The sequence below is a fragment of the Ursus maritimus genome, unplaced genomic scaffold (genome assembly GCF_017311325.1).
Source record: "Ursus maritimus isolate PB19 unplaced genomic scaffold, ASM1731132v1 scaffold_2, whole genome shotgun sequence".
Classification (NCBI taxonomy): Eukaryota; Metazoa; Chordata; class Mammalia; order Carnivora; family Ursidae; genus Ursus; species Ursus maritimus.
In genome coordinates this window covers 86,815,067-86,834,468 of record NW_024424452.1, presented here as the reverse complement: position 1 = coordinate 86,834,468, position 19,402 = coordinate 86,815,067, and the positions used below count along the sequence as shown (strand labels likewise).

The following is a 19,402-nucleotide window of genomic DNA, read 5'->3' as shown; positions in this document are numbered from 1 at the left end:
TTAGAAAATATATAGTGAAGCATTTAGGGACAAGAGGGCATGATTTCTGAAACTTGTTAAATAGTTCAGAAAAACTTACATATACATATTATTATACGTAACATACATTTGGCATAATTTCTAGGTAATTCCGTACTTGGGACTCTATTCAATGAAAAACCTGTGATTTTTTTTACTGTTCTTTATTAAATGAGGCCTAGCACAGAAACTGGTCATTTTTTTATATTTTCCTTCTCACATACCATTAAGAACACAATGCTCATTATATGTGTTGCAAATTAATTTTCACAACTTAAGTAGAATACAATTATTCTTATTGAGTTTATCCCTATTAAATTTTATGTTTTTATATATATGGAGAGAGAAACAGAGAGAGAGAAAGGGAGAGAAAGAGAGAGACAATGATAGAACAAATTTTGCAAAATGTTAAATGCACCCAATTCATGTAAGGCACTATGTCTGATATTAGGTAGGACTTTACAGTTTACAACATATCTTATAAAAACAAAGGATTTGGCCTTGTGTCTGGGGCCAGACTGTGACAATGATCCAATTCTTTGACCACTCCGCTCACTTATTCGGAGTATACAGACGGACAGAGCACGGTTCTCCGACTGTGCGAGGTACACCAAGGAGACAGAGAGCCCAGGTCTCCTATCATGCACCAGATCTGAGGTTCTCTCCCGGAGCAGAGTGTTCCAGACAATTGCTCACCATATTTAAATATCTCTCTCCCCTCAATGAGCTGGTTTGTTTTTGCTGAGCACATACTGTTGAACTGGACAGTTTGATGGGGCTCAGGTAAGGCAGCGCGCAGGATTTGATTAATTGTGGCTCAGAATCTGTTCTCGCTTATTTCCAAGTGCTTTCCAATGTGACAGGGGCCAGATTGCAGTTAGGGGGCTGTAAGCCATCTTCCTGCTACTCCTTCTGTTTTCTGCAGACAGAGATTTCAGTGTTGTCAGCTCCCAGTTCCCACCTTTGTGGATGTTGAGAGGTGCTTGGGCCGCCGAGATCACCAGACTCCACAGTCCACTGTGATTCCCCAAATCAGCAGCAGTCGCTGCTTCTTAATGCTGTCTTTCTGATCTCTAGATCTATGCCATTGGGTTCTGAAAGTCAATGGTTGTAGCCTCTGGCTGCCCTTCCCAGCAGGAGCAGAGGTCCTCATTTCTCTCATGGGTCAGTTCTGCAATGTCCTAGGAGTCATTCTGGAGGCTCAGCCTAGAGCACACTGTTTTCTACTTCTTCCAGGAATTTTGGAAGCACCGAATCTCCTATATTAATCCCCCTTCTGTTTAAAATACCTAGGATAGTTTCTACTTCCTGAACTGAACCCTAACTGATGTTTCCCTGTCTCCCAGATACACGAGACAGGCTACAGAGGTTACAGTGCTTGAATGAAGCTCTCATATAATCACATACAATAGCTGGGATTTAGTGCACTTGGTCCATGGACACAATGCTGACTTTAGGCCTCTAGGCTCTTTCTCTCGTAGATTACATGGTCCTAAAACAGAGACGGCACCTCTGCACAGACTAGGTAAGGGTGCCTAACAGTAACAAGGCTCAAAAAAAAGTAAATTTTCGATTATTAGTCCACAGCCTTTCTTCAGGAAATTAAAGTAAACTTCCCTTTGGTATCGGTTCATTTTTTTTACTTCCTAAGGTAAAAGAAAAAAAAGAAAGAAAAGAAAAGAAAAAAAGAGGGCATCACTCCAGACAGAAATGAATACAGGTGATGGGTAACTCTCCAGATTCTATGTGGTCAGATTTTAAAACACTCAGCAGGAAATTTAACCAGGAGCAGGGGCTCAAAACCTAAGTATCCCTAAACAAATACAGTCTCTATCTTGCCTCTGAAAAGATAAAAGGAGAAAAGATAGGTAGATAATGGAGAGAGTTAACATTTATCTGACATAAAAGGCTCTTACTCAATTTTCACAGCAAACTTAAGACGCAAGTACACTATTATCACCATTTCCTGGGTGAGGGGACCAAGGCTCAGCTGAAATAATCACTCAAGGTCATGCAGCTGTTAAATATCCTAACACAGGTGGAGGCGCAAGTATCCTAGCCCAGGCTTCTGCATGCCAAAGACTATTCCTTTCACCACATGCAGAATAATGCAGCTCTCCACAAGGTGAATGATTGCCAATATTTTTTCCACTCCCCAAAATAGTGTTTTCTAAGCTGAAATAGACAACCATTGATTAAACCCAGCAGCCCTCATTAATCAGTTTCTTGAGTGAAAATAAAACAGCAGGTTCCAGCATTTTTATTCTTAGCTCCCTTACGAGGAGGAAGGAGAGGAGAAAAGAAAGGAAGGAAATTAGCATCAAGACCCAAGATGACGGATTCAAATCCAGCCTTCTGCTGCCCTAGCCAGTAGCCCCAGGATTCCCTCCCACATATGCTTCCCCCAGCTCTCCAACACCAGAACTCCTGTGCCTCGGCCTGAACCCCTGCAAGATCTCCATTCTCTATAACCATGTATTCCTCCACAGTGACTTAAAGACCATACAATTTTGTTTCCCTAATCTTAACAATCCATTTTCCCGCAACAGCAACTGGCTAAAATTCTCCATTTAGAATGACAATGGATCTGCCATGACAGCCCTCTTACCGCCTCACCTGCCCCTTCTGTCCAGGTGGCCCCTGCTGCTCTTGATTACAGTGCCAAGGTTCAGACACTCCTCCCACCACCACACAAACGACCAGTGATTCATTCATAACTGTCACCCAAGCCTTCACTGCTCACTGTTGCAAAAAGAATTTGTGAATCTCTGGGAGTTGTAACCTTCCCCATTTTTCTTTTTTTGCTGATAAATTCTGGAGAGCAGTAGGGATAGCAGTAAGACATCCATCATCTTGTGGGGTTTGCAAGCAGCTGGCGTAACATTCTCAGCCAATATAACTGCAAGCTGACTTTAATCATGGTCTGTTGATCTCAGCTTCCAGGAATATTGCCTTGATACATCATTCTCTTCCTTCTCTAAACGCTCTGAGGAAGACTTTCTGAGTCTCACCATCTAAACCCCGGGGAGGAGGGTGGAGGAAATGCATAGAACTGTTATTTCCTTTGCAAAGGTAACTGGAAAACAGTTGGATCTTAAAAGTCCATAGACCTTGAAAGAAGACAATTTAAGCTAAAATCTGACCACATGAAAGTATTTGCAAATGTTAGGTAAATCTGTGCCAAACAAATGTTCCATCTTGCTGAATTTCACTGATTTCTTCCAATAATGTTCACTGAGTATTTCTGTGTTTTCTAAGATGACCCTTGGAATACCAATAAGGCTAGTTGCTTTTTATATAATTAATGGCAATCTGAATTTGAGCCTTCCTAAAAACTTCACTTTCTGCAAAACTAAAACTCAGCTGATTTAAACATCATTCTATGATAATTACAACTTTTGATTAAGTGAGGGGATGGCTTAGAAACGGTAAGCTGCTGTCCCCTGCATCTGTCAGGCTGAGACAACCCTGACATTTGCATTAGGCAAGTGCTAGGACCAGTGCTTCCAAATATTTTACACATGCACCTCAATTAAAAAAAAAAAAAGTTACACGTGCTCCCTGTATGCTTAGCAGAAATAACAGAGACCGAGACATGTGTAATGGCTCAGCTACACAAAAGTTTATTTCTTGGCCCTGTAATAGCTTGAGGTGGATGTTCGTGGTAAGTGCGTGTTCCCCTCCCCCTTCCAAACTCAGACCTCCATCATCCCAACCCCCTCCCGCCTCCCAGGCCATTTTCTGCGTGTAAGCCAGCAGAAGAGCTAAGAGTACAAAGGAAGCATGCTTGCTTCTCAAAAGCTTTGGTCCAGAACTGACATATATCACTTCTGCTCACCTCCCATTGGGGAGAACTGGTAACAGCTACTTATGAGAGGTGTGAGAAAGTTGTCTCTGGCTGAGCTGCAACTACAGCCACAACTACTCCCAGCTACAATCGTATAATCTGGAATGAAGGATGGACTGCAGTGAACAATTAGCTATCTGCTACAACTCACAGTTTCCTCTTTCTTTTACTTAGTCATTCTTATTTATTTATAAGTATGCAAATGTGTATATATAAAACTCATGGTACTAATATGCAGATTATAAAGCATACGTGGAAATAGACATTTAAAAGGATGAGAAGAAATAACAAGTTTAAATAGCGATTTTAAATGTTCTTCCTGCAGCCCATTGGATCATCCTGTGGCTCCTGGTCAAGATGCACACCCAAAATCCGTCGCTCAACACTCTAGAAGGTCCTGGGAGTTAGCAAGTGTTCTTCTAGTGGAGTTTTAAGAAACGAAGGACATCACCCCCCACCCCAGTCTTTCCTATCTTTAGATGGCAACACACACACAGCTACTCAAGCCCCAAACCTAGAAATCATCTTCAGTTCTTTGCTGCCCTTTACCTCCATATCCAGTCCCTTGCTGGTCCTGTCCACTTACCTTTCCAGCCAGATCCAGAATCCCCACTTATCTCTTTACCTCACTCCCACCCTATCCCAAACATCTCTTATATGGACCTCTACAATAGTGCATTGTCCTGCAAATCCATCCTCCATGGGATACCTGGTACCATCTTTAAAACATGTAAAAAAAGCTTCAGTGACTGCCCTGCAGACTCCCCAATGGGTTGACACTCGATAAAATGTAACCTACTCATACAAGCTTACAAGGTACAGCAAGAACTCAAATATCTCTTAAACACTGTTGAATGTTATATGCGTAGTAAAAAAGAGGTCTGAAAAAATATATACCACACTGCAGTTAAGTGTTAATTTGCTCAATGGCATCTTTTATCATTGAAAACAAAGTTGTTTGCATTTTGTAAAGAAGAAAAAAGAGAAGGAAAGAGGAGGAAAATAAAAAGAAATGAAGGATATCTGCTTCCATATGAATTCTACTCTAATGACCAGATCCTATTATTTTTATTACTATTTTCCCCTTCTAATTCAAGCAGATTCTAGCTTACATGCCTCGCAGGAAGTTAGCAGCAAGAACAAGCAGAAAAGATACTTCACTTCCTGGCTTGCTTCACCGCCCCCCCACCCCCGCCAGAGAGCAAAAACCCATAGAGGAGAATCAGAATTTGATCGGAGAAAAAGGACATCAGAGAGAAAATCGGGAGGGATTTCCCTCTGAGAAAAAGAACTGGTCTGCGTTAGGAAGAGAGAGAGGTCAAAGGGATCTCAGAGGAAAAGGCCCTGTGCCTCTTTGGGGAAGCTGGGAAACTGGGTTCTCACCCAGGGCTCCCAGATTCCTCATGGGTTTCAGGGCCCAAGGTGCCAAAGGGATTCTGGGGGACAAAGCAGAGGCCGTTTCCATGGACCCAGTAGAGATAATTGTTCTACACAACATTGGCCCTGCATAGAACTCCAGAATCTTGACACAAGCTCATGGGAAGTAAGAGAGAAGAGAGGTTAGACCAAAATGACATAGGCTAAATTTCCTGTCAGTCCAAGCGGTTGAGTGTCCAGAGCCAAAATTCAGTTGATTTGTAGAAACAAAGGAAATGTCATATTTCTTGGACACTTTCATTTGTGCTCTGAGATTTATATTCACTATCTTCCTGCATGAAAATATGCAAAGGATTTATCATCTTCATAAATAGTTCTGATTCAATGTCATTAATATAATAATGCCACTCTTACTCATGTGCATTCTAACATGTTTCCCTGGGGCAGGAGGGTGGGGCGAAAAGGGAAAGGAGTGGAATCATGTACAATGCTGGTGTTATCCCAGAGAATGCATTCCGTGCATGCCTATCAGGTGGCATACATTTTGGTGGGCAAAAGACTGAGAACCAGTATGCCTGTCTCTTTCTCACTTGATTACAGCTTGTTGTCTGCATCCCTAACCCTGCCTGCTATAGAACCTTGGACACGAGGAGATGACATAGCACAGCAGGTCCCAGACTAAGATGATCTGTGGTGAAAAGCTCTGCCGGCTCAATAAGCTATGTCATATGGAGCAAGTTCCCTAATCCTTCCATTTTCTCATCTGGGGATAATAATATTCTTACTCCAGCGGGTTATTGGGAAGATGAAATGTGATCATTTTAAGGTGCTTAGCACAGTGCCTGTCACGTGGTAAGTTCTATTAATGGTAATTGTTATTACCAGCTTGTATTACAGGGGGCATTTAAAGATGCTGAATGAATAAAGGAATGACCTATCTCAGGGTATTGAGAGCAGAAAACTACCAAAGCAACATGGAATTGGCCAGGTGATCCTCCACTTAGGTGCTGCTCTGGGCCAAATATGGCCATACTTGTTTTTGCTACTAAACTACACACTTCTGAGCACACACCACATGTCCTGAGGGGGTGCTGAAGTCCTGTATGGAATACACTTGGCGATCAATCGCTGACATTGGCAAGAACTTTGGCCACGACCAAGAATATACTTTGTCGTGTATTTTCTTCCCAAAATGCTAACTGCCTTCTGTGGGAATCCATTTGCAATTTTGGTCTCAAGTAGCATTAGAATAAATCAATTTCAGGAATAATGGGAAATCAAGAAATGTGTATCCTTCTGGGGATGTTATTTAAAACCTCCCTCAGCCAACAACTCAGCAGAATGAACAGCTGGACAGTAGCCACTTTAAAATGCTCAAATTTTAAGACACGGTGTTGATAAATTCCTTTCCAAATATTCTCTAGGAAAGCTTCTGCAATGAAAGAAAAATGACGCGTGTATGTTGAATGGCTCTATGTTGCCTTCCCACCAACATTCAAAGCAAGGATCACGAACATGTCATATTTTCTCACATCTTTGGGCCTTTGCCCATGCTGTTTCCTCAGCCCGGAATGTCCTCCACGTCCCCCCAGCTCTTGCTACCCCAACCGCCCCCTCAACCTAGCAAATCAGAGGTGTAACGTAGAGGTTAGTAGCACGGGTTCAAATCCCATCTCTATGTTTCCCCAGCTAGGTGACCTTGGGCAAGTTATTTAACTTCTCTGTGAGTCAGTTTTCTATGGGGATGATAACTGAATCAACCTGATAGGGTTTTTGGATAATTAAATAGGTAAATATATGGAAAATGCTTAGAACAGGGCAGTTCATGGAACATAGTAAGTACTACATAATTGGTGTCATTTTTTTTTTTTAAGATTTTATTTATTTATTTGACAGAGATAGAGATAGCCAGCGAGAGAGGGAACACAAGCAGTGGAGTGGGAGAGGAAGAAGCAGGCTCATAGCGGAAGAGCCTGATGTGGGGCTCGATCACAGAACTCCAGGATCACGCCCTGAGCCAAAGGCAGAGGCTTAACCGCTGTGCCACCCAGGCGCCCCCATAATTGGTGTCATTCTTATCCTTCAAATCCTAGCTCCAGCTTTCAACCCTTGGGAAGGTTCTTTCATTCCCCCTGGGCAGTTACACACTTTCCCCTCCGTGCTTGCCCTTGTCTCTACTGTAGTACGCATCACATTCCATTACAGCCATCAGTGCGTGTATGTCTGCCTTGCCACTATGCACAACCAGGAGGAATGCAAACGCCAACACCTCACCTTGAGAGTCTCCAGGCCTTCCGACAGAGCCGTCAACGCGACAGATGCACGATACATATAAGGTTAACATAGAAATGCATTAAATAAATGTTATTTAAGCTTGTTGAGTTTCTTTTTTTTTTTTTTTAAAGATTTTATTTATTTATTAGACTCAGAGAGAAAGACAGCCAGCGAGAGAGGGAACACAAGCAGGGGGAGTGGGAGAGGAAGAAGCAGGCTCACAGCGGAGGAGCCTGATGTGGGGCTCGATCCCATAACGCCGGGATCACGCCCTGAGCCAAAGGCAGATGCTTAACCGCTGTGCCACCCAGGCGCCCCAACAACTGCGCCACCCAGGTGCCCCCGCTTGTTGAGTTTCTCATGCAGTATGTTCCCGTCCTTGCATGAAAATGTTGAGTGATCACTGTTGCTGTGAGTGCTTCTAAAGCCAATCAAGGTAAGGTTCTGAGCTGCCTTAGAGTCTGTACACTAGTCATCGGCATCATAAAAATTCATCATTAGCACCATTAACAAAGTGGACCGATGTTATCATGGAGCCGGCAGAAGGACTCGGCCCAGCCACAGCACCTCTCAGGATGAGCCTTAACATTTCCCCCAGCTGCTCTCCAGCCCTGCATTTCTCCAGGGCTGCGGGGACACGGGACAGGTCACAGTTCTGAGGGGTGATGCGGAGTGCTTAGTCACAGTCTATCCGCCAGCGGAAAAAGGCTTTGGCAGGAATGTGATCCGAGGAGACACTGAAAATAGCAAGTCCATCGAAGGCCAAGGGAACTTCCTCTTGTGAAAGTGGGAAAAAGGGATTGATGAAAGAAGCTGCTTCCTGGCAGAAGACAGAAAACATCCTGTCTGAGCTGTACTGAGAGAGAGAGGAACCAGGGAAAGTTCTGGCTGCCTGGAGAAGGCAGGGAAAGCACCAGATTTGGAATCAAAACAATCAAGTCTTAATCCTTTCATTTGGTAAGCTTTCTCCACTTCAAAATGGAGAATCAAAGGAAGAAAACTGTAAAGCATCATATAAACGTTTAAGACACAATTCAATACAGCTGGAAAAGGCTCCTTCATACACCAACTCCCAGAAGGGGCTCCCACCTGAACAGAGGCCTCTCCACCTTCACTTTAGGGTGGAGAGGTCTCTGCCTCTTGTTCATTTAAATTACCACATTTTAAAGAAGCCTAGAAGGACAGTACGTTTCAAGGTTTCCCTGGGATAAAACTTTTTATTAGGAATCTGCCTCTGCTTTATTGTTTTTTTGGGTTTTGGCCAGTATAGCTTTGAGATATAAACAGTGTGATTTATGGCCTACGTGGAGTTTTGTTACTTTAAGAGCAAACATTTACAATGCACACAGTGGCGTGCTTTGGAAGCGGGCTGCCTCCAGCTAGCTAGAACTCATTTTGCACATGTCCTCCCAACCCCATGTTTTGTGACATCACATTGGTAGCTTGAAATTAGCCATGGTGGGAGTATTTCACCCTGGCAACTGACAAATGCTATAAATTAGAGGGTTTTTTTTTTCCCGTCTCCATGAGCTGGCTTGCCAGCATACCATTCGTTGAGCCCAAAAGGCCTCAAGAGTCCCCCCACCATTATTTTCCACTCCAAATGCCACAAAAAGACAAATATTGGATGGGAAACATTACAGAGGTACAGCACTATGAAGATAGAAACACAAAAACAAAATGAAAAACCTTGGTAAATTCATTGTACGTTCCTACCACACAAGGTCCTGACAATGAGGTGTCATGTTTTTTTTTTTCTTTAAACTGAGAGTGACCGTAATATGACAGAGAATTTTGAATCAGCCTTATCTGGAGCCACAAATGAATGTACTCAAAAGACATATTACAGCTGGAATTCAAACATCTCAATGGCACGCTAATATAATGATGGAATAACCCACTTGTCAAAACAGGTGACCTGTCATTTAACCCAGGGAGTGAATGTAGTGTTGCATTTATAATCCTGTAACAGTCAATGAATAATAACGGTCAAATGAATGAACATTCTTTGCTTCCTCCTACATGTTTTATTTATTCTCTTAACGTTTCAATGGACTGTCCCTTTTCTTCTGAACTTTAAATATTATGCTATGTTCCCAAGGCTGGCAATTGTGATAGGAGAAGCACAGATTAGGAGCTGGATGGTTCTCAGAGGCCTTTTTCAGACGCACCTCCTGATTAATGCTTACGCACACCCTCCAAAGTAAGGTGCATTTTCAGAGAAAGAAAAAGATGTTCATCACGATAGAAGGAGCTGTGGACTCTGCACCCTATTGTCATCATTGCTACTGAACATTGGAAGCTGAACATCATAGCCATCAACACCACAGCCACTAAAATGATGACCAAACTGCCCCTGCTTCCTTCTGTCACTCTCGCTGCTGGACAGCTCAGGACAAGAGATTGTCTCATGTGCACATACTAAGTCTCATATCAAGGGTTCAAGTGAACTAGCATCTGGCCTTCTTTCGGCTTCTGCTGTAGGATGAAGACCCTCCACCCAGCAAGACTCTCAAATTGGTGGCTTCCCCAAACAGAAGAGGGTGCACAATCTGGACAGTAGGTATTATTATTATTATTATTATTATTATTACTATTACTATTATGGGCATCTATCCTATTCATGGCAGCTTATTATCTTTTTTGAGTCTCCTTCCTATATTTGGGGAAATATTCAAACCATGAGTCATCACCACTCCAGCATAGGAGTCAGAATGTAATCTGCAATCTTAGAATTCAGGTCCATGGATTAGTTACTGCCCATCAGGGACACCATCATAAGCTACTGATTCAGAAATAAGCAAAAAAGGAAAGAGGCTCTACATGGACCTTCCACCTTTGCATCTTCACTGGTGAGGGTGAGCAGAGGTGTCTGTTTTTCTGTGGTGACTGTTTCCCAGGGGTTGCAGTGGTATCTTTCTGATGCAGAAGTAGCAGTGTGGAGCAGCAGGAGTTTTCCTCTCCGATCTGTGGCTTGGTTTGGGGTATTGCATGCCAAGACCTAGCCTCAAGCCCAGAATTCCAGTGACTCAACAGTTCTGTGATCCACCTGATAATTTTTAAATAAAACGCTTTTCCATTTACTCAGCAAGAGTCAGCCTCTGTTGCTTAGAGAACTCTGACTAATACAGGAACGCTAATCCAATTACTTTTCCTATTTCTAGGGTATGGAAGCTGAGCTTTAGGAGGTTAAATTGCTTATGATCACAAAGTTAGTCAATGAGAGAGCGAGGATTTGAACTAGAACTGTAATAACCCAAAGCCCATCTCTAACTCAGAAAGATTATACCACAAGACCATAAAACTAATAGATCAGAGTTGAGTTGTTGCTGGTTTTTTTTTTTTTTAAGTTAGAATAAATGATAGAAATATATAGTCTCACCTGAAGTTCTGAAACATAAAGTGTCATAGCAGAGACCACAACCCAAGTCTTCTGACTTGATGTGCTTTCCATGGTACCTCTCATCCTCATAATCCCGCCACATTTTTGCTTTCTATATTTTCAGATGAGTTTTTAAGTATAACTGAATTTAAGAATATTATAAAGGGAGGAAGTGACAAATTGTTTCTTGCATCCCACACTTTCCTTCTGTATTCAATGTCCATCTTACCAAAATATATTCTTTCATAGCTCTTTCAACTAGAGTCTATTTTTAAGTTGTTTATCAGAAAATGCCTTGGGACACCTGGGTGGCTCAGTCAGTTAAGCAGCTGCCTTCTGCTCAGGTCACGATCCCAGGGTCCTGGGATAGAGTCCCACATCTGGCTCGTTGCTCAGCAGGAAGTCTGCTTCTCCCTCTGCCTGCTGTTCCCCCTGCTTGTTCTCTCTCTCTCTTGCGCTCATGCTCTCTCTCTGGTAAATAAATAAATAAAATCTTAAAAAAGAAGAAGAAAATGCCTTTATTTTTCCTCATTTCTTGAATGACAGTTCAGTTGGATATAGATTCCTAGGTTGAACATTATTTTTCATCACTTTGAAGATATTATTTCATTGTTTTCTAGTGTCTGTTGAGGCTGATAAAAAGTTTTCTATTGCTCTACTTGGCCTTCGTTGGTGATTAATCTATTTTTCTAGTTGTTTTAACATTTTATTTTTCTTTAATAGTCTGCAGGATCAGTCCACTGTGAGGTTTGTTCTTAGTTATCTTGCTTGGGGCATGCTCTGATTTTCATTCTTAGGACACTTATCTTTCATCAACTTTGGAAAACTCCTCGTCATGACCTCTGCTAGCATTGCCTTACCTCTGCAGGATAATTGCTAGCTGTCCTCTCATATCCACCATTCTCTATTTCCTTTGGGAGAAGAACAATCACTTTTTTTTTCCTGGGAACATAGATAGAACCTCTCCCTGCCTCCCTAATGGGTTTGTGATAGGAGAAGTGCTATGTTTATCTTCTAGATAGTGCTTTTAAAAGACACAGGCAGACATGACTCTTCCCTTCACTACAACCACCCGCCCCACCACTGCCACCCCTGCTTAGGATCCAGACCCAAGGACCAAAGCTAAAGAAATCATGTGTGATCCTGACATAGAATCCACAGATTAAAATAACAGAGCCACTCACCAGCCCTTGGCATCTAGACTGTTATACAGGAAATAAATTTCTATCTTCTTTAGGCCTCTGTATTTTAGGGTCTTTTTTTTTTAAAGCAACTTCTATTATACCTTAGCAGTTGTACCTCTGTTCTCTCCACTCTCCCCTTTCCTTATGCCTTCCTTAGTGTGTGTGTATGTGTATGTGTGTGGGCGTGTGTGTGCGCACACACATCCACACATGACCCATTCTAACCTCCATTTTTCTTATTCATGTTCCTATTTTTCTACCTCATTATTTCTCTGTGCTGCATTCTAGGTGAATGTCTTAGTTCTTTCTCATTGTTCACTTGTTCACTTCAGAAGTCTAATGCGGCATTTAACGGGTCCCTCTAAATTTCTAATGTCAGCAAATATGTTTTTAATTTCTATACTTTCTATTTGGTTCTTTTTCTTTTCTTTTTTTTTTTTTTTAAGATTTTATTTATTTATTTGACAGAGAGAGAGAGACAGCCAGCGAGAGAGGGAACACAAGCAGGGGGAGTGGGAGAGGAAGAAGCAGGCTCCCAGCGGAGGAGCCTGATGTGGGGCTTGATCCCAGAACGCCAGGATCACGCCCTGAGCCAAAGGCAGACGCTTAACGACTGAGCTACCCAGGCGCCTCTATTTGGTTCTTTTTCAAATAAGCCTGCTCTTTTTTTCATAATAAGCTATTCTTTCATTCTATTCCTTCCTTTACATCTTTGACATTTAAAAAGACACCTATATCATAACCTCTTTCAGATTTTTTAAGTTAGCTCAGTTTTGGGGAAACTAACTTGCCCTATTATCTCCAGGTTCCCCATCAGGATGATTCATCTCCTCATATGGTTTGTAATTTTTTATTAATACTTCATCTTCAGCAGAACCAGTTATCCGAATGGATACCTGTGTGTTAAGTTGTAGAAACACCCCTAACACAGCAGTTTGTTTCTCTCTGGTGAAATTTTGAGGTTTCAAAGGTCCTGGACCAGTTTTTATGGTAATTTTTCAGGTTGAAATTTCTACATCCCATAGGTTATATAAATTTTAATCCTACAGTAACTCATGGTAAGGCCTGGGGGACACTTACATTTTCCCACCAATAGCCCCAGATCAATTAAAGCTTCCTTTCTGCTTCCCCACAACAGTTGTCAATGTTTCCCCAAGGTAGTTACAATCAGGTAGTTACACAATGCCTTCATGGATGAGGCAAGCCCCCACCTTGCCCCCAGGGTTTATTGAGAGAACTCTGCCTTGGAGTGTCAGATAAAATACGGAACACCGGGTTACATCTGAATGTCAGATAAACGTTTTTTAGCATATGTATGTCCCATTCAACTTCTGGAACATACTTATATATTTTTTTAAAAAGTGTTCATTGTTTATCTGTAAACAAATTTAACTAGGATCCTGTACATTTATTTATTTATTTATTTATTTAGAGAGAGAGAGAGAGAGAGAGAGAGTGCATGCAGCGGTGGGTGGTGTGGAGAGAATCTTAAGCAGGCAGGGCTTGATCTCAAGACCCTGAGATCATGACCTGAGTCAAAATCGAGAGTCTGATGCTTAACCGACAGAGCCATCCAGGCACCCCTTCATCCTACACTTAAAAATGCTAAATCTGACAACTCTAGTCACAGTGCCCTGCCTAAACTTGGCCTTGGGGCCACATATTCTGTCCCTTCATGGCCTCAATATGTAGGCCAGATTCTAGGACCTATATGTAGTTCCAGCAACATTAGCTACAGTTATCACACTGGCTCTGAGTTCCTTTTTCAAAGTAAGAACAAGTCTATTTTCCTTACTTTTTTCAAGACCGGCTGTATATAAATATTTGACATTTCTGCCACATTTTATCTAGGCTTTCTATGTGGCAGTAGTGAGAGGGAAGGCTTGTCCATGTCAGCTCAGGCTGCTATATGTCACAAATATTTCAGTTGAGCACTATACTATGCCATTCAACGGAAAGCCTGGAGCACCGAGGGGTTAATTCAAACAAATTAATTGAAAGACAAAGGAATGTGCAGGAACAAGTCCCTACAACTTCTACTCTGGGGACACTGCCCATATTGGTAAAAGGAAGTCTTCCTACAGGACGGATTCTTCAAGAGAAGCAAACATGTCCCAGTTTTAGCTAAGGTGTAACTTCCCAAGAACCTGGGTATCCAAGGATTTCCCCTCTATTTGGGGGGCATAGGAAAGGCAGTAAAATTCTGACTTTACTGCACTTTATTTTCACTGGGCCAACTACGAGATGAGAAGCTCGATGGGAAGGTAAAAATAGAAAATTATTAACTAAAAGGGGTTGAAACATGTATATTTTAAGACCTTAAATTAGTCAAAATCCAGAAAATGGGAGACACCAAGTCATCGGATGAGAAAATACAGTGCTTTTGTATTGAAATCTTTCAGAGAAAGGCCCCTTTCAACATAGCTCTAAATAAAGTTCTCAGAATAGAAAAAGAGTATTTTGTCTTCACTTTAGACGCGGAAAATCCCCTGGACCAAAATTCCAAAATCCTTCCCAGATATTTTCCGATGTTTTACAATAATTCCACATCCCCCACACGTTTCCAGGCAGGGCCTAATTTAGCCTGGACCCAAATATTCACCAAAGATCTCAAATCCAGGCTTTTAACATACTCTCAAAATGAAATTTAACTTCCTGTTTTTGTATTCTCTGGGTTAAAGGTACTGATTTGCTCAAGATAAGCATTTTTAGAACACCACAATTTTTGAAACTCTGTTTTGTACATCCATACTTTTTTTTTTTTTTTTAAGTATTCCGTAAGTCCTGAAAGTTGATCCATGCCCTGGGCTTTCTGCCCCCTGACAGGCTCCGCTGCTAAAAATTCATGTTGTATAAGCCTTAAAGAGTATGCATACCTCTCATTATCTCCTAGCTTGATGTGAGTTCATGAAAATGAGGTACACAAGAAATTATTTATAATTCATAGAAAATGGAATCATGCTTCTGAAGCTTGTCTCTTGGCCCAGAACTTCTTTGCTACGTGGGATCTACAGCTCTAACCTATCCCCACTTCCATCTCTACCTTTACCTCCACCTCCGAGGTCTGTAGAAATCCTCCCAGGGCTGGTCTACTCCACTTGAAGGAAACTCACTGGTGATGACAGTCCAAATTATGACTCTCCAAACTTTCAAAACAAATCAGAGAACCATAGGATTTTAATACATGTTTTATTTCAGAGTAAACCATGTAGCATGGAAAACATTTGGAAATTTCACAAAAGCATAAAGAAGTGGAAGTAACATATATCTTCACCACTGAGATATGTTTCTCTGCATAAAACATATGTTTCACAGAAATGGAATCATACTCTAGGACTTGTGGAATTTTCTTTTTTTGCTTATCTATATACTGTGAACATTTCCCACCACATTCAATGGTTTTGCATGGTAACATTGTAATGACTACACATTCCATTTTTACAAATATGTTCCTTTATGTCGTTAGTCCTCTATTTGGGGACATTTAGATTGTCCCCAGTTTCTCTCAACTCTGTGCTAATGATCCTTGTAGAGGAATTATTCTTGCCATCAGCCATGATTATTACATCGTTAGGATAAATTCCCAAAGTAAAACTGGTAGACCGAAGAACAGGCACGTCTTCAAGGTCTGAGGTACCCACTGCCTAGTTACCTTGCAAAAGGTTTATCAATCCTGCCACTGGTATACAAGAATATCCATTTATCTGCTTTAAGGTGTCTTGCATAAACTAATAAGTGATTATCTGTCATACAAAAGTCCTCTTCATTAACGAAAAGGATTTACAATATGATTTCTCTAAACAGAACTCTCCTAGTCCAATGCAGAACATCATTCGATTTAAAATATGATTTTAAGTTTCTGTGGAAATTTTCTGTAACACAATTAATAGAAAAGATAAGGTATTTCTCTATTTGATTTTTGTTTTAAATGGAGAATGCCACCTCTCAAAGGATTCGTTCCCTTTCTGCCCTCATCTAGACTGAGAAGAGATACCAAAGTACAGCACAGTTATTCTGCTGTACATCCATCCTCTATTTCGTATTCAGTTTCCCATCATGCACTGGATAAACACGGCAGCCCTGACATGATGAGAAGCCTTCCCTGAAGACTGCAGCCCACACTCATCCATCCCTTCACTGAACTCCTATTATACTTATTGTCTGTACCACACAATTAGCACTTTATTATATACTGTCTTGTTCTCTAATTGTCTGTACCACACAATTTAGCACTTTATTACATTCTGTCAGATTCTGTAATTGTGTCACGTATTTTTTTGCCTTGTCTCTCCACCTAGATTACAAGCACCAGGGTGGCAGGAGGCTCTGTCTGGTGCTGCTCTGGCATTCCAAACACTGCCCTGGGAACAACAAAGTGGGCTTTCGACAAATGCTGAGCACTTCACTGGTTGGTGGGTGGGTTGGGATATGGGTAGACTGACTTTATGGGCTCTAAGTTGGCGGCGCTATGGAGAACCCACAACAGGGAAGACGTTGAGTGGCAGGAGGCTCCGTGCTGTGGTCCTTCCCACCACTCCCCATCAGTACCACCTGCTCTGTCACCCAGCAAGTCATTTAGTTTCCAAGTTTTTCTAGGTACATAGAACAGGTAAACCAAGACATGTGACCAGACAATATCATTTTTCAAATCACATGAAAATCACATGTTTTTCATCTGAAGATTTTACACTGTCACATTGTCCAGTGAGGGAGGCGCTGCTGTGCAGAGGAAGAGGTCATGCTTTAGAATGAGAGAGACTTCTTGCCACCTGTGTGACCTCCCACACATTGTTTAACACCTCTCCCTAAAATTAAACCCTTGTTTCTCATCTCTGAAATGATTCCAATGACTGTGATTATTTGCAATACTGCCATAGAGTATCCATAAGCCTGCTGGAATAGTCTTATTTTTTCTAATTTCTGCAAATGCCATGCCTTGAGGTAAGCATTAAATATTGTTATTATTATAATAAACGTAATTAGTACCTCTGTTAGTCTCACACGCTAGTTGAAGAGTGTCTGCCTCGGCTGTGATTCATGGGTTTGCTTCTCAGAGAATAAAGTCAGGTAGTTACATAATTTCTTTATTTTTCTTGGTTGAAGAGTCGTTTACACTTAGTGGTCTATCACATGACATCAGACTTACTTCTAGTAAATAATAAGAGAGGCAACACCCAATATCCAGCATTAGCAGATCCATGCCTCAGTCTGACACTTTCACCTCCGCTGTGAACATTTAGGTGACTGGAGCGCTGAGTTAACCACATTTCTCTGAATTTGGGATGACACAAATAAAATGTTCTGTCCCTGTATGTCATCTGCCTTTTCCCTTTCCAATCAATACGTTTTGCCATACTGTACTCTGCCGTGTTTTTGTCCTTGTTTTTTCAATTGGCAGGTGCACAATACGATGTAACGAGTCAAACAGTTGTTCAACATGCTATTCTCTCAAAACAAGACCAATGCAAGCCTCTCCCAGAAGTGCTGCTCTCCCCGACAACCCAAGGAGCCCAGAGAGCCTTGAATGGCTAGTTTGTAGGGTAGGGGATGTCCCTTTAAGAATAGCTCCCCTCCCTGTGTGTGTGTTGCCTGGGTGTCCCTGTAGTAAAGATGAGAGGTTTTCTTTTTCATATCTATGCAAAATGACTGTGTTTGATTATTCTCCAAAAAATATTTTCCAAGGTCTGCCACGTGACAGGCAGGGATTGGGCGCCGGCCATACTAAGATGAATACCACACAGTTAGGAGTTCATACTTGAGGAACCAGCAGTCAAACAGGGAAGCAGACATGCCAACAGATAATTACTACACAGTGAGATAAGTGCAAATAGAACATTTGTGGCCAGGGCCCAGCCATGCCCACCACAGAGGGTCAACTTTGTTTGATAAATCTAAGGAAACAGTTGACTGGTTAGGAGTTGATTAGACTCAAGGAAACCACTACTTAAAGGCGGTTTTGTGGCAGCCTTGGGTGGAAGAAAGGAGGACAGGAAGGGTAGCCTTGGGGTGGAAAGGAAAGAATGCCTTGTCTCCATCTTTCGTTCCCTGCCTTTGCTCTGTAGACTCCTACCTGAGCCCTGGGAGGCAGACCCTTCAGATGGAGAGGGAGGGAGCTCAGTGAGACACTGAATACCACTCATGCTGCTTTGGGGCCTGCGTGACAGAATGCGGCAAGGCAGAAGAGAAAGGGCTTCTCTCCACACCTTTAGGCGCCAGGAGAGAGCAACCCTGGCTGAGAATGACTGTGACTGTGGCTGAGATGAGACACTGCCCCCCAGTGGCTTCACAGCAGGCGACACCAACAAGGAGCTCAAAGCAGAACAGCAAAGGATGGAAGGGGGCCCACTACAAGTACCACCCTGCCTCCCAGACACACCCTGGGCGGGGGGGGGGGGGGGGGGGGGGGGAGACTTGGAGGCAGGGATGGTTCTTCACGAGGCAGATGGCGGCACAAACCAATGCACTGTGAGTTATTACCATGGTTACAATAACCATTACCATGCGGGCTGACGCTCAGATAAAACTTAGGGAAGGGCAAGTTCTCCATACACAAGAGTTGTGTGGACACAAAAATGCACTTATTTTCTGGTCTCAAGAATAAGCAGAGCAATATCTATGCTAGTTAGTAATGGAACTGAGGTCTGGTAAGGTGGAGAGACAAGAGGTGCAGGATAAGTAACAAAAGGAGATCCAGACAGCAGCGCTGAAACACTGGAGATGGAGGCTTGAGTGCTGGTGCAAGGGGGTCAGCCAGGGGAGCAGAGGGATGTAAGCAAAGCTCTGGGTGGGGGAGCTTCCTACAAGATGGCACTAAAGAGAGCAGCCCCAAGTATGCAGGCAGACTGGAGTCGGATGACTAGACAGAAATGTCCAGATCCACATTCTAAAAATAAGACTTATCCCCTGAGCCAAACAAAATTAAATTCGATCTCCAAGTCAATGATTGAATAGAATTCAAACAATGACAACAACAACCAAACATTTTAAACAGTACTAAAGGGCACACTGAAAAAGAAAGATCCCCTCCACTCCCAGGAGAAACGGCTGAGAACTGCCGTCATCCACTAGGATAAGCGCCTGTCGTTAAACTGTTTACAGATTCTCTAGATTGGTAAACAGCTGCTGCTTGAAGCCCCTGGAGTGCTGCCCCCCAGAATTTCAATCAGTCATTAAAGAGTTAAAGCTTAGCTACTCAGAATCTGCCGCTGGCTTCCAGATCTAAAGCCAGCAGCCATCCCTTTTCCCAGAGCTGACCCAGTTGTTAGATGTTTGAATATCACTGTTATCCTTCCAGATAACGTACCTACAGATACAGGTATG

The 19,402-nt window shown here is 42.3% G+C and overlaps 1 protein-coding gene across 3 annotated transcripts in view; it reads right to left on the bottom strand.

Moving 5' to 3' along the window:
- Positions 1-19,402, bottom strand: part of RGS8 (regulator of G protein signaling 8) — a 130,099-nt gene that overhangs the window by 104,668 nt on the left and 6,029 nt on the right. The gene's annotated exons all lie outside the window — the stretch shown is intronic.